The sequence below is a fragment of the Amblyraja radiata genome, chromosome 11, assembly GCF_010909765.2.
Source record: "Amblyraja radiata isolate CabotCenter1 chromosome 11, sAmbRad1.1.pri, whole genome shotgun sequence".
Lineage (NCBI taxonomy): Eukaryota > Metazoa > Chordata > Chondrichthyes > Rajiformes > Rajidae > Amblyraja > Amblyraja radiata.
Window position 1 is genome coordinate 10,566,769 of NC_045966.1, and position 13,719 is coordinate 10,580,487.

The 13,719-nt window shown below is 46.9% G+C and overlaps 1 protein-coding gene across 9 annotated transcripts in view; it reads left to right on the plus strand.

The window, feature by feature from the left end:
* LOC116978270 (transcription factor 7-like 2) overlaps positions 1–13,719 on the plus strand; it is a 204,242-nt gene that overhangs the window by 93,784 nt on the left and 96,739 nt on the right. The window lies entirely within an intron of this gene.

Genomic DNA, 13,719 nt, shown 5'->3' on the forward strand with positions numbered 1-13,719 from the left:
GAGTTGGATGATCAGCCATGATCATATTGAATGGCGGTGCAGGCTCGAAGGGCCAAATGGCCTACTCCTGCACCTATTTTCTATGTTTCTATGTTTCTATGTCATGGACCAAATGCGGGCAAATGGGATGAGCTTAGATTTAATTTCGTTTAATGTAGAGATACAGCGTGGAAACAGGCCCTTCGGCCCATCGAATCCACGCCGACCAGCGATCCCCACACATTAACACTCGCCTACACATTTGGGACAACTTACAATTATACCAAGCCAATTAACCAACAATCCTGTGCATCTTTGGAGTGTGGGAGGAAACCGGAGGTCCCGGAGAAAACCCACGCAGGTCATGGGGAGAACGTACAAAATCCATACACACGGCACCTGTGATCAGGGTCGAAGCCCAGTCCCAGTCCCAACTCTACCGCTGCGCCATAGTGCCACGCTAGATGGGGCATCTTGGTGGGAATGGGGGAGTTGGGCCGAAGGGGCCTTTTCCTGTGCTATTTGACTCTCTCTCTCTCTCTCTCTCAATGGGAGCAAGACGGAATATGGAGTAGCAATTTTTAAGAAGCGGGCTGAATTCTGTTTTCTGCCTACACACTGATGCACGACAACCCATTCCAGCTAAGATGGACACAAAATGCTGGAGTAACTCAGCGGGATGGGTAGCATCTCTGGAGAGAAGGAATGGCCGATGGTTCGGGTCGAGACACTTCTTCAGATTTTCTTGACCCGAAACGTCACCCTTAATTCCTTCTCTCCGGAGATGCTGCCCGTCCCGCTGAGTTACTCCAGCATTTTGTGCCTTATCTTCGGTGTAGAGCAGCATCTGCAGTTCAGTCCCTCCTCCTGCAGCTCTTGAGAGTAATGACACTGCATCAATAGGTCAACGATGGAGTATATTTCAGTTAAATGTGAGGTGTTGCAGTTGGTGGAACAGGCCTAGGCCTAAGGACGTTGCCAATAAATGGCAGGAGCTGGTGTAGTACAGGTGTGAAAGAGAGGCCTGTGTTTGTGCTATCGAGCTCTGTGACTCTATATAGCTAACAACAGCTACCAAATGCTGTTTCGTGGAAGCTTGCGTAAGTTTGGATGGCCGTAACCTTTCATGGTTTTATTGAGCTTTTAAAAGGTCAAAATTTTTTTTTCTGACAGCATTCTTTCTAAAAGATTCAACAATTCTGATAAAATATCTGATAGAGTTGAACGTAAGCGGAACGTGTTTGTGGGTTGATGCTGTCGGTCCCTGTAGATTGAATCTACGCTGAATGTAGGTTGATCCTGTCGTCTGAAGAAGGGTCTCGACCCGAAACGTCACCCGTTCCTTCTCTCCAGAGATGCCGCCTGTCCCGCTGAGCTGCTCCAGCATGTTGTGCCTGTCTTCGGTGTAAACCAGCATCTGCAGTTCCTTCCTTCCTTCAGCTAATCACAGCGCATATGATGAGGCGGGCAAACAGTGGCCTCCTCCCGAAGAGGCCACGCCTGATTTACCACCCGAAGCACAAACACGCACGCACACGTCCGGAGTAGTCACCAGAGACAAGTAAGAGTAGAAACACCAGGAGCTTTCCCTGCCCGAACACGTGCGTACATAGTCTGAATGCCGTAATTCCATCGCCTTTACCATCCGACACGATATAACTTAATTTATCCCAGGAGGGAAATTGGTCTGCCAACAGTCATAAAACACAAGGAGTTACATGAAATATGAAATTAAAATGATGAGTGGAATGTCCAGGATTGGGGATGTGCAAAGATTGGGGGGGGAAGGGGAGTGAGTCAACCCCACGATAGAAGGAGGAGGAGTTGTACAGATTGATAGCCTCAGGGAAGAAGGATCTCCTGTGGCGTTCAGTACTGCACTGCTTTCCACCGCTAAGTCTGACACTGACCTGCAACATGAACTTGAAAACAGCATTTTGTATCTACTTATTCCATTGTTAGAAGGAAATTGTACTCTAGTTTAGTTTAGTTTAGTAATACAGCATGAAAATAGGCCATTTGGGCCCAACAAGTCACCTGCCCGTCGATCACCCACACACTAGTTCCATGTTATTCCACCTTCGCATCCAACATACCAGGGCCAGTTTTCAGAGGGCAATTAACCTACAAACCTGCATGCCTCTGGAGTGTGGGATGAAACCAGAGCAACTGGAGAAAACCAACACGGTCACGGAGAGAAGGTACAAACTCCGTGCAGACAGAACCCATAGTCAGGATCAAACCCGGGTCTCTGGCGCTGTAAGACAGAAACTCTACCGCTGTGCCACCGTGCCGCCCTTGATTTACTTGGTTTATGTATTTACATTCAAATGTTGTCAAGAAATGGAACAACTTGTGAATGAGTTGAATTTGCTGTGTTAATGTTATAAGACAAGGTTGTTGATAAAATGTGTAGGAAGGAACTGCACATGCTGCTTTACACCGAAGATAGACACAAAATGCTGGAGCAACTCAGTGGGACATGTAGCATCTCTGGAGAAAAGGAATAGGTGACATTTCGGGTAGAGGCCCTTCTTCGGAAATCCCACTCTTCGATTGTGCTAGATTACAACGTGGTTTCATTGAACGATGAAGAGAGAAAGCAGAAAAGCGTGGACCTCTAAGCCTGTCATCTATCTTTGGAAACAAAACTGATCCAAACTATTTATGGGGTTAGGATTATTTTCACAATGTCCGACTACCATCATGCATCGTTTGAAGAAGGGTCTCGACCCGAAACTTCATCCATTCCTTCTCTCCAGAGATACTGCTTGTCCCACTGAGTTACTCCAGTATTTTGTGTCTATCTTCGGTGTAAGGCAGCATCTTCAGTTCCTTCCTACACATTTACTGAGGAAAATATTGCCTGACAAATTTAGCCAAATTTTCCGAGTTTGTCATGAACCGAGTGAATCAAAATGAACCAACAAATGTCATGATTTTGGTCTCCAGGAGGCATTTGATAAACACTGTGTAAAAGAACTCCAAACATTAGGAGTAATATAGTTGTGAGGATAGAGGATTAGCTGACTAACAGAGAACGATGAGTTGGTAAATTGGGCCTACAAGCAAGCAAGATGTATTCACCATCATTTTAAAACGGCATCAGTATTTGAGACAAATAACTTCATCTCATCATCACTTCGAGTCAGACAGCACAAAAACAGACCCGTCAGCCCCAGCCATCCCTACCCACCAAGGTGCCCCATCTACACTAGTCCCACCTGCCCATGTTTGGCCCATTTCCCTCTAAACTTTTCATAAGCGATAGGAGCAGAAATAGGCCATTCGGCCCATCATGTCTACTCTGCCATTCAATCATGACTGTTCTATCTTTCCCTCTCAATCCCATTTTCCTGCCCTCTCCCCAAAACCCTTGACACCCTTAGTAACCAGAACCAGAACCAGGGGCCACAGTCTTAGAATAAAGGGGTGGCCATTTAAGACTGAGGTGAGAAAAAACTTTTTCACCCAGGGAGTTGTGAATTTGTGGAATTCCCTGCCACAGAGGGCAGTTGAGGCCAAATCACTGGATGGATTTAAGAGAGAGTTAGATAGAGCTCTAGGTGCTAGTGGAATCAATGGATATGGGGAGAAGGCAGGCACGGGTTATTGATTGGGGACGATCTGCCATGATGGCAATGAATGGTGGTGCTGGCTCGAAGGGCCGAATGGCCTCCTCCTGCACCTATTTTCTATGTTTCTATGTAATCCTATCCATGTACCTGTCCAAGTTTCTTTTAAATGTTGTTATAGTTCCTGCCTTAACTACCACCTCTGGAGACCTGTTTAAGAGACCCATCACCCTCATAGAGTGTGATAGTTATTCCTCAGGTTCCTATTAAATCTTCCTCCTCTCACCTTAAACCTATGTCCTCTGGTTTTCTTGATTTAAGAAAGAAGACTGTGCATTCAGCCCACCTCTTCCCACCTATCACACTTATTTTAATTTCTCCACTTTCTCCACATTATGGGCAGCACGGTGGCGCATCGGTAGAGTAGCTGCCTTACAGTACCAGAGACCCCGGTTCGATCCTGACTACGGGTGCTGTTTGTACGGAGTTTGTACGTTCACCCCGTGACCTGCATGGGTTTTCTCCGGGTGTTCTGGTTTCCTCCCACACTCCAAAGACGTGCAGGTTTGTAGGATTAATTGGCTTCTGTAAATTGTCCCTGGTGTGTGGGATAGAACTAGTTAGTGCACATTAGGTGATCGTTGGTCAGCGCAGATTCAGTGGACCAAGTTTGGTTCCACACGGTCTATGTCTACACTTAACTAAACTGCCCAGAAACCAACCTGACTGTTGATAACCTTCCTGTGATTTGACCCCAAGATTTACCTCAGACCATTAGCCGGACGTCCACCAAAACTTGCCCATTTCCACCTCTCGGTGGCAACAACCAACCTCAGCTGAAACACAAAGTGCTGGAGGAACTCAGCGGGGCAGGCAGCAGAGAATTGTGGACGCAGCCCAGACCATCACACAAACCAACCTCCCTTCCATTGACTCCATTTATACCTCAAACTGCCTCGGCAAGGCAAGCAGCATAATCAAGGACAAAGATCCTATAGCGAGATCCTATTGCTATAGTGAGCAAGATAGACCACTCCTTCTGAATGCAATGGGGTGACATGTAGTACGCAACGGAGCGGAACGTGGGCCTTTTTTTCGTCCATTTCAGTAACCCAACCCGACCCGACTCGCAATGTAATCAACGTTGCGGGGGAACAGTTTGTGTTAACAAATTATAATTCTGAAAATGGAGAGAAGATTGTTACCAAATAACTTTTATTTTTACGAGGATGTTTCCATAACAACCCAAGCGAAATATGAGGCCGCCGTTATGTCCCGAGGCCATCTCCTGCAGTTGACCTTGCAGCCCCTCTATGTATAGTTTTAGAGATGCAGCGCGGAAACAGGCCCTTCGGCCCACCACGTCCACGCTGACCAGCGATCCCCCCCCCCACACTGACACTATCCTACACACTCTCGGGACAATTTGCAATTTTACCAAGCCAATTAACCTACAAACCTGTACGCCTTTGGAGGGTGGCGGGAAACCGGAGCACCGGGAGAAAACCTAGACAGCGCCCGTAGACAGGATCGAACCGGGGTCTCTGGCGCTGTGAGGCCGCGACTCTACCGCTGCGCCACTGTGCCGCACGCCCTGCGTCCGGGGATAATTTGCAGTGCTGAAGTAAACACAAGTTTGTTTTTGTTACGAAACCAAGCCCAGATACTGAGAAACCGCACAGGGTGTGAAGAGACAGTGAGCTGAGGTCTTATTGTTTACTGGTGGGAGAATCCAGAGCGTTTCTGGCCCTTATCAGAACCCTCATCAAATGCAGTTAGCAGGTGTTTGCATGTTTTTAGTTGCCCGACAATTTGAACGACCGCACACTTGTGCTTACAAACATCCCAGCTCAGAGCGGCTCTGTGACGAAGCCAGTCTTATACACACAAGGCCTGTGTAATGTGTGACTGTTTCACCATTATCATTTCTGCAATCTTGCGCTATGGTTAAAGGCTCTTAAAAATATTCCTTTAGATATATGCTTGACACCAAAACCTTTATTGCACATCTTTTCATCTTTTGCCCAAGAGATCATTTGAATACCACAAAAGATGTAGGTGGAAACAGGCGAGAAAGATTCTTTGCAAGAATTTGTGCCACTTAACAGGATTTACCTTGAGTTTTGAACTTTTAAAATGTCAAATAAGCAACTTTGTTGAAAACATTTCTAAATATATGGAGGGGTTTGTACTGCAATTTCCCCTGTTGATTGTTAGTCTTTAGGTTTTTTTTTAGTTTAGTTTAGAGATACAGCGCGGCAACAGGCCCTTCGGCCCACCGAGTCCATGCCGACCCGCGATCCCCGCACACTGACACTACCTTTTTTGCATTTATACCCAAGTCAATTAGCCGACAAACCTGTATGTTTTTGGAGTGAGGGAGGAAAGTGGAGCACCCGGAAAAAAACCCCACGCAGTTCACGGGGAGAACGTACACGCTGCGTACAGACAGCACCCGTGGTCAGGATCGAACCAGGATCTCTGGCGCTGTAAGGCAGCAACTCTACCGCTGCACCACCGTGCCACCCTGCAGTGGTCATTTTTTTTTCCACAGGTTTTCTGATGGAAACATTTTCTATCCTTGACGTGACCTGTTTCCCTGCCTCAGAGCTGCACAGTGGCACGGTTGGCGACTTTAGACTTTGGACTTTAAAAAAACAGCGTGGAAACAGGCTCATTCGGACCACTGAGTCCTCTGCACACTAGGGACAATTTACAGGAGCCAATTAACCTACAAACCTGCACGTGGGTGGAAACCAGAGCACCCGAAGAAAACCCACGCAGGTCATGGGGAAAATGCACAGACTCCGTACAGATGGCGCCCGCGGTCAGGATTGAACCTGGGCCTCTGGTGTCACTAGGCAGCAACTCTACCGCTGAGCCCCTGTGCAGGCTCCGTGACTCACCCGGGTTAGATCCTGACCTCGGGTGCTGTCTGTGTGGAGTTTACACGCTCACCCTGTGATCACGTCGGTTTCGTCCAGGTGCTCATATCCTCTCCTCCTTTAAATACGGTTTTTGGCATTTAAGAGATTTTATATCGGCATGTGCAGGGAATGGAGGAATAAGGACAACGTACAGGTAGATAAACCTCCATTCATTTGTTCCACATCTCTCTACATCGCCGTCTATATCTCTCCTTCCCCTCTCCCACGACTCTCAGTCTGGAAGGAGGGTCTCGGCCCGAAACGTCACCCAATCCTTTTCTCTAGAGTTGCTGCCTGACCGGCTGAGTTATTGCAGCTTAGACACAAAAACCTGGAGTTAACCCAGTGGGTCAGGGTGCATCTCTGGAGAAAAGGAATGGGTGACATTGTGGGTCAAGACCCTTCTCCAAGAGTCAAGAGTCAAGAGTGTTTTGTTGTCATGTGTCCCAGATATGTGTCATGTGTCCCAGATGTGCTGAGAGAATGAAGCAACTGGGCTTGTACACTCTGGAGTTTAGAAGGATGAGAGGGCATCTCATTGAAACATATAAGATTGTTAAGGGTTTGGACACGCTGGAGGCAGGAAACATGTTCCCGATGTTGAGGGAGTCCAGAACCAGGCGCCACAGTTTAAGAATAAGGGGTAAGCCATTTAGAACGGAGACGAGGAAACACTTTTTTTCTCGCAGAGAGTTGTGAGTGTGTGGAATTCTCTGCCTCAGAGGGCGGTGGAGGCAGGTTCTCTGGATGCTTTCAAGAGAGAGCTGCGTAGGGCTCTTACAGATAGCGGAGTCAGGGGATATGGGGAGAAGGCAGGAACGGGGTACTGATTGGGGATGATCAGCCATGATCACATTGAATGGCGGTGCTGGCTCGAAGGGCCAAATGACCTACTCCTGCACCTATTGTCTATTGTCTATTGTCTATAGAACAATGACAGCCTTACTTGCTGCAACACAACAGAATATGTATTCATAATAAATAATATAACAAAAACTCGGGAAAAAAAGAACAAACAATAACAGTGCAATAATAATAATAATAATTTATTGTAGTTCATAGCTTATGAGGTTGTTGTGTTTAATAGCCTGATGGCTGTAGGGAAGAAGCTGTTCCTGAACCTGGATATTACAGTTCTCAAGCTCCTGTACCTTCTTCCCGATGGCAGCGGTGAGATAAGTGTGTGGCCAGGATAGTGTGAGTCTCTGATGATGTTGGCTGCCTTTTTGAGGCAGCGACTACGATAGATCCCTTCGATGGTGGGGAGGTCAGAGCCGGTGATGGCCTGGGCAGTGTTTACACTGTGTTTACACAGTTCAGACTGAGAGTTAGTTGCAAGTATGAATTTAATTGTTCTGTTGTCAGTATATATGGCAATGACTCTTCAAGTCCAGCTTGGCGGGAAATCAGATAGCCAGGGGGTGAGGGGAACTCCAGCTTTTTGTGCCTGTCATCGGTTGACTTTTTCTGTGTTTGTTTTTGGTGGCAGTGAACATGGGGAGGGATGTGTGATCTCCAGGGAGCTGGGATGTCTGCGGCTGCCTGCAGATTATTATCCTCAGGGGCTGCGTGCTGCCTCTTCCAAGCCTTTGATCTTTTGTTTTCAGCTGGTTGCTAATGAGCATTCAGGTCTTTTAGAAGGGAAAAAAATCTGATTTATTTGACAAGGCTCCCCCTCTTTAGTCTCTTTAACTGCTCCGTGACAGAAGGCCTCTGCTTGGCTCACTCCAGCCTCACATACTTGAAAGTGCTCTTCAAAAGAGGCAAAACAAGCTTGTACACCTTCAGGAATTAATGTGTAGTACATAGAAACATAGAAACATAGAAAATAGGTGCAGGAGTAGGCCATTCGGCCCTTGGAGCCTGCACCGCCATTCAATATGATCATGGCTGATCATCCAACTCAGTACCTTTCATTGAAGGCCTTAAGGGACTGTTCCACTTGGCGATTTTTTCGGCGACTGCCGTCATCAGGTCACCGAAAAATTTGCGGCGTGGCGCGGCGCGGCGTGATGACGTGTTGACGTGCGGTGTTTTTTCGAGTGTGTCGGAACTTTTTTTTGTCGCGGCTGGATTTTGAAATGTTCAAAATCTTTTGGCGACACTGATATGACGCCGGCAGTCGCGACGAAAGAATCGCCAAGTGGGACAGGCCCTTATGAGGCTAGGTCATTTCCAGCACGGTAAATTTGAACACCATGCTCGCAGCCCTTTTTTCTCCAAGACAGGCAGCCTAGTAAGACGCAAAAGAATTGGGTCACGAATGTGATTCTGCAACTAATACACTTCAAGGAAAGGAAGCTGCTGCTAGTCCTTGGCCTCATAGAGGCGCAGTCACACAGCGCGGAAACAGGCCCTTCGGCCCATCTTGCCCATGCCGACCAAGATGCCCCATCAACGTTAGTCCCACCTGCCTGCGTTTAGCCCAAATCCCTGCAAACTCTTCCTATCCACATTCCTGCCCAGATGTCTTTTTGAAAGGTTTTCAATGTACCTGCCTGAACTCGCTCCTCTGGCAGCTCGTTCCACACACCCACCGCGCTCTGTATGCAAAAACTCACCTCTCAGGTTCCGACTAAATCTCTCCTCTCACACCGTAAACCTATATCCTTGGTTGAGTTTAATTTAGAGGCTACAGCATAGAAACAGGCCCTTCGGCCCACCGAACCCGCACCGACCAGCGATCCCCGCACATTAACACTACCCCGCACACACTAGGGACAATTTTACACTGATACCAAGCCAATTAATCTACAAACATGTACGTCTTTGGAGTGTGGGAGGAAACCGGAGATCTCAGAGAAAACCCACGCAGATCGCGGGGAGAACGTACAAACTCCGTACAGACAGCGCCCATAGTCAGGATCGAACCCGGGTTTCTGGCGCTGTAAGGCAATAGTTCTCCCACTATGCCACTGTGCTGCCCCTTGTCCTCTAGTTGTTAATCCCTGGGTGAAAAACACTGTGCATTTACCCTATTTCTTCCCTTCATGACATTATACTTCTCGATAAGATCACCCCTCACCCACGCACATTAACACTACCCTACACACACTCGGGACAGTTTTACTGTTATTTTTACTTTCACGGGGACAACGTACAGATTGCGGTGTAGATGGGAGGTCAGGACCCGCACTCTAGCCGATGAGAGGACCGTTCAGTTGCCTGATGACAGCTGGGACGAAACTGTTCCTGAATCTGGAGGTGTGCTTATAATGCCCCTGTCCCACTTAGGAAACCTGAACGGAAACCTCTGGAGACTTTGTGCCCCACCCAAGGTTTCCATGCGGTTCCCGGAGGTTGCAGGTGGTTGCCAGAGGTTGCAGGTAGTGGAAGCAGGTAGGGAGACTGACAAAAACCTCCGGGAACTGCACGGAAACCTTGGGTGGGGCGCAAAGCCTCCAGAGGTTTCCGTTCAGGTTTCCTAAGTGGGACAGGGGCATTATGAAACATCTGTACCTCTTGCCCGATGGGAGATGGGAAGAGGGGATGACCGGGATGAGACTGGTCCTTGATTGCAAAGAGACTGTGGAGACATTTCTAATCAGTTTTGAAATCCTCGTATTTGACAAGAGAGATGAGAACCTTTGGGAAGGCAAGGTGAGAGACTTTGATCTACCACATATATACTTTCTACCACGGTGCTGACTTCCTGTGACCCCAACATTGTGGCATTGTGGATACTGTGTGTATACCAGGAACTGATCTTGCCTGTAAAAGGTGTCTGTAAATGTCAAATATTTCACCAGAGAGAAATAAATTGTGCGCTGATATTTTAACCCAATTGTCTTTAAAATCATCAAGGGCTGTAGAAGAATTAGGTTATAGTCATAGTCATACAGTGTAGAAACAGGCCCTTCGGCCCAACTTGCCCACACCGGCCAACATGTCCCATCTGCAGCAGTCCCACCTGCCAGCATTTGGCCCATATCCCTGCAAACCTGTCCTATCCATGTACCTGTCTAACTGTTTCCCATAGGTTGGGATAGTCCCAGCCTCAACTACCTCCTCTGACAGCTTGGTCCATAGACCCAACATCCTTTGTGTGAAAAAATTACCCCTCAGATTCCTATTAACTCTTTTCCTCTTCACTTTAAACCTATGCACTCTGCTCCTCGATTCCGCTACTCTGGGCATGAGACTAAGTGCATCTACCCGATCTATTCCTCTCATGATTTTATACGCCTCTATAAGATCTATCAGGTTAATCAGATAAGTATCAGTTAATCACTTGGTTGCTGGGTCTGATAATAACAGTATTTTTTTGCTTCTGCAATCTCAAAATGCATTCATGAAATAACGCATATCCAATGTGTTCTTTTGATAATTTAACGTTTAATATTTTTTGGCTACTGATTATATGATATATGATTTATGCCAGGTGACGTTCAGATAATCTTATACCTGGTGGGAGCAGAATATTTTATCATTCGTCTCACTAAACAGTAATCCTTATTTAGTTATTTGATTACTGCAAGGCAATTAATTAAACAGCAATGGGTGTAAACATGGATTAGATGCACCAAGCTATTTGACTTTCATCAGGTTTTTTCCAGAGTTTCTCTGAGGCATTTTTCATAACAATTCATCTTTGACCAGGAAACAAATTATTGGAGAATCCATTTTGATTTGGATAACTTTAGTTAGATTTAGCTCTTCGGGCTAACAGAATCAAGGGATAATGGGGAAAAAGCAGGAACGGGGCACTGATTTTGGATGATTAGCCATGATCATATTGAATGGCGGTGCTGGCTCGAAGGGCTGAATGGCCTACTCCTGCACCTATTCTCTATGTTCCTATGTTTCTTTCTATATTTCTAGATAAAGAATTTTAATGCTCTGAGACTGCACCAGTATCCAATGTCAGACATAGACTTGGAGAAGGTAGACACAAAGTGCTGGTGTCACTCAACGAGTCAGACAGCATCTCTGGAGAATAAGGATGTACATGAGTACATAAGTGATAGGAGCAGAATTAGGCTATTCAGCCCATCAGGTCTTCTCTGCCATTCAATCATGGCTGATCTATATCTCTCCCAAACCCCATTCTCCTGCCTTCTCCCCATAACCCCCGACACTACGAATCAAGTCTATCCATCCCTGCCTTAAAATGGGTGACGGTTCGTGTCGGGACCCTTCTTCAGACTGAAAGTTGTGTGTTGAGGGGAGGAGGTGGAGAACTGGAGGAGACCAGGATCAGTCAGGGCCAGTCACGAACTACCTCAGGTAGGGTCCATTGTTGGCTCCCTGCTCCTCCCCTCACCCCCTGCTTTCAGTCTGCAGAAGGGTCCCGACCCGAAACGTCTCCCATCCATTTTCTCCAGAGATTCTGCCTGGCCCGCTCAGGTACTCCAGCACTTGGTATCTTTTTTCCTGTAAGCCTACGTCTGCAGTTCATTGTGCCTACAAGCAGAACACCAATCTCTCTGAGCACCAGTATTTGCTCATTTCATTCATGGGTGCAGGCTCGAAGGGCCGAATGGCCTACTCCTGCACCTAATTTCTATGTTTCTATGTTTCTATGTTTGGTATCTTTTTTCCTGTAAGCCTACGTCCCAAGTGTATGTAGGATAGTGTTAATACATTAATACATAGATACATAGACAATAGGTGCGGGTGTAGGCCATTCGGCCTTTCGGGCCAGCACCGCCATTCAATGTGTTCATGGCTGATCGTCCACAATCAGTACCCCGTTCCTGCCTTCTCCCTATACCCCTTGATTCCGCTCGCACTAAGAACTCTCTTTTGAATGCATCCAGTGAATCGGCCTCCACCACCTTCTGATGTAGAGAATTCCACAAATTCACAACTCTCTGTGTGAAAATATTTTTCCTCATCACAGTCCTAAATGGCCTACCCCTTATTCTTAAACTGCAGCCCCCGGTTCTGGACTCCCGCAACATTGGGAACATGTTTCCTGCATCTAGCGTGTCCAATCCCTTAATAATAATATCCTTCTAAACTCCAGTGAATACAAGCCCAGTCGCTCCATTCTTTCATCATATGACAGTCCCGCCATCCCGGGAATAAACCTCGTAAACCTACGCTGCACTCCCTCAATAGCAAGAATGTCCTTCCTCAAATTAAGAGACCAAAACTGCACACAATACTCCAGTTGTGGTCTCACCAGGATCCTGTACAACTGCAGAAGGACCGCGTTGCTCCTATACTCAACTCTCATTGTGAAACCCACGCTTTCTTCACTGCCTGCTGTACCTGCATGCTTACTTTCAGTAATGGCTGGTCAGTGCGGACTCGGTGGGCTGAAGGGCATTTTTCCGTGCTGTATCTCTAAACTAAACATCAGTGACTGTCATGAAGAGTGCAATACAAATGTAAGTGTCGTGTCACTTTAAGGTGGGATGGGAACCTGAGTGGCAACGTTTACAATCAGAAGGAGACGGCTGCCAGAGGAGTTCTTTTTGTTTAGTTTAGAGACACAGCATGGAAACAGGCTCTTCAGACCACTGACCTCGCAGACCTAGATCTATCCTACACACTGAGAATTTACAGAAGTATCTCTAAACTAAACTAAACTAAACTAAACTAAAGCCATTAACCTACAAACCTGCACGTCTTTAGTTGTTGTAGTTGAGGTAGTTGGGAGGAAACCAGAGCACCCGGAGAAAACCCACGTGGTCACGGGAGAACGTACAAACTCTATACGGACAAGCACCCATAGTCAGGACCTCTGGCGCTGTAAGGCAGCAACTCATCCTCTGCGCCACTGTGCTGCAACTGTGCAACCATCTCAACTACAGTACCTTGAGTTGAGGTAGTTGAGGCAGGTACTATAACAACATTTAAAGTATACCTGGACAGGTATATGGATGGGAACGGTTTAGAGGTTTAGGTTTATTAGTGTCATATGTACCGAGGTACAGTGAAAAGCTTTGATATCCAATCCCATGGGGGGGATGAATGGGAGCATCAAACAGTGAATGACATGGGACTCGGATTCAGGGACAGTTTCTTCCCAGCTGTTATCAGGCAACTGAACCATCCTACCGCAACCAGAGAGCAGCGCTGAACAATCGGCTCGATTGCATTTCCGCTGACTGGTTAGCACGCAACAAAAAAGCTTTTCACTGTACCTCGGTACACGTGACAATAAACTAGACTGAACTAGACTACTTTTCTCTCTCTTTGGCAACTGCAAGCAACTCTTTGGACTTGATTGCTGTAATTGATGTAATCAAAGACTGACATTCACACAGAAGTGGGATTCTTCCAGCATC